A 2,943-nucleotide genomic window follows, 5' to 3' on the forward strand; every position below is an offset into this window, starting at 1 on the left:
GGGTTTGGTGTTATCACTGTGTATGTTGGATTGGGTTGGGTGTTATAACTGTGTGTGGTGGATGGTGTTGGGTGTTATCACTGTGTGTGTTGGATGAGGTTGGGTGTTATCACTGTGTGTGTTGGATGGTGTTGGGTGTTATCACTGTGTGTGTTGGATGAGGTTGGGTGTTATCACTGTGTGTGTTGGATTGGGTTGAGTGATATCACTGTGCGGTGGATGGGGTTTGGTGTTATCACTGTGTATGTTGGATGGGGTTGGGTGTTATCACTGTGTGTGGTTGATGGGGTTGGATGTTATCACTGTGTGTGGTGGATGGGGTTGGGTGTTAGCACTGTGTGTGTTGGATGGGGTATGGTGTTATCACTGTGTGTGGTGGATGAGGTTGAGCGTTATCACTATGTGTGGTGGATAGGGTTGGGTGTTATCACTGTGTGTTGGATTGGGTTGGGTGTTATAACTGTGTGTGGTGGATGGGGTTAGGTGTTATCACTGTGTTTGGTGGATGGTGTTGGGTGTTATCACTGTGTGTGTTGGATTGGGTTGAGTGATATCACTGTGCGGTGGATGGGGTTGGGTGTTATCACTGTGTGTGGTGGATGGGGTTGGGTGTTATAACTGTGTGTGGTGGATAGGGTTGGGTGTTATAACTGTGTGTGGTGGATGGGGTTGGGTGTTATCACTGTGTTTGGTGGATGGTGTTGGGTGTTATCACTGTGTGTGTTGGATTGGGTTGAGTGATATCACTGTGTACGGTGGATGGGGTTGGGTGTTATCACTGTGTGTGGTGGATGGGGTTGGGTGTTATAACTGTGTGTGGTGGATAGGGTTGGGTGTTATAACTGTGTGTGGTGGATGGGGTTGGATGTTATAACTATGTGTGGTGGATGGGGTTGGGTTTTATAACTATGTGTGGTGGATGGGGTTTGGTGTTATCACTGGGTCTTGGATTGGGTTGGGTGTTATCACTGTGTGTGTTGGATGGGGTTGGGTATTATCACTGTGTGTGTTGGATGGGGTTGGGTGTTATCACTGTGTGTGGTGGACGGGGTTGGGTGTTATCACTGTGTGTGTTGGATGGGGTTGGGTGTTATCACTGTGTGTAGTGGATGGGGTTGAGTGTTATCACGGTGTGTTGGATTGGGTGGAGTGTTATCACTGTGTGTGTTGGATGGGGTTGGATGTTATCACTGTGTGTTGGATGGGGTTGGGTGTTATCACTGTGTGTAGTGGATGGGGTTGAGTGTTATCACGGTGTGTTGGATGGGGTGGAGTGTTATCACTGTGTGTGTTGGATGGGGTCGGGTGTTATCACTGTGTGTGTTGGATGGGGTTGGGTGTTATCACTGTATGTGGTGGATGGGGTTGGGAGTTATCACTGTGTGTTGGATGGGGTTGGGTGTTATCACTCTGTGTGGTGGATGAGGTTGAGTGTTATCACTGAGTGTGGTGGATGGGGTTGGGTGTTATCACTGTGTGTGGTGGATGGGGTTAGGTGTTATCACTGTGTGTTGGATGGGGTTGGGTGTTATCACTGTGTGTGGTGGATGAGGTTGAGTGTTATCACTGTGTGTGGTGGATGGGGTTGGGTGTTAGCACTGTGTGTGGTGGATGGGGTTGGGTGTTATCACTGTGTGAGTTGGATGGGGTTGGGTGTTATCACTGTGTGAGTTGGGTTGGGTGTTATCACTGTGTGAGTTGGATGAGTTTGGGTGTTATAACTGTGTGTGGTTGATCAAGTTGGATGTTATCACTGTGTATAGATGATGCGTTTGGGTGTTTTCGCTGTGTCTCGTTGTTGAAGATAGATTTGTAGATAAAGTTGACAAAAGGACGACGCCAAGACGGACAACGGACTTGACTCTTCGGGCCAGGTGAGCTCAAAATGTTATCCTTAATTATGCCCTACTATAACCTTACTATTCTCTGCCTTTACTATGGTATCACTATCAATCCCCTACAAATACCAGATTATCTCTAACTATTCTCAAACATAACCATGCGATCCCCAACTACGCCCTGTTAAACCATGTCACCCCTCAATATGCTCTGATGTGACCATGTTAGCCCTATCTATGCTCTACTGTAACCATGTTACCCCTAACTATGCTCTACCGTAACCATGTTATCCATAATTTCTCTCATTTTCCTTGTTTTGACTATGTTACCCATTCCATCTTCACCATTATTCTACAACATTTTAAGCACACGCGCACAAAAAATTAATTACTGTAAAATAATTAGGTGTTTTATCCCAAAATTGCATATGTCCCAAACCACGAAGTACAATAAGTAGAGTATTAAGCTACGATTGTCAAAAAAATCAGGTGAGTGTCCACAGATGTTAAAAAAACACATTATCAACTTATTTTATTTATTTGTTCATTCATTTTGTTTCGTTTTTGCAAATGTTCATTTTACGTTAAGCGCTGATTACATTATAAACATACACATGCATTTATACAGTTGTATACAACAGTCGCAGTATTGTACAGAGTTATCGTTCTTGTTTCTGGTAGCGAGGATAACATCATATAAGTAACACAGCACTACAGATAATTACCCATAAATCGTTCACCCCAAGTATTGTGACAAACAAAAATGTATGATAGCCAGGAACATAGCTGACATTTCTAACAAGATTTCTGGAACACCAGCAGCAACAGCTTCAGAACACCAGCGACTGATACAGTGTCGACTAACCTAAACATTGTAGCTTGTAAAATAATGATAGACTATACATTTAGACTGACGGATAAGGTTACCCGTTAAATGTTTCACGTAGTTTTAGCAAGTCGCTTTCACAGCATGCTACACTTTAAAAGTGTATATGAATTGCTTTCATCAAAAGAGAAATCAGTTTTTGTGATACGTCTGAAGCTAGATTAAGGAAACGCCCCCGCCATTCTGCTGAAGAGGGTGCTGTTTTCCGTGAGAAATTGC

This window comes from Ylistrum balloti, unplaced genomic scaffold (genome assembly GCF_031769215.1).
Source record: "Ylistrum balloti isolate Yb309-2 unplaced genomic scaffold, AGI_CSIRO_Ybal_v1 Utg369752, whole genome shotgun sequence".
Taxonomy (NCBI): domain Eukaryota; kingdom Metazoa; phylum Mollusca; class Bivalvia; order Pectinida; family Pectinidae; genus Ylistrum; species Ylistrum balloti.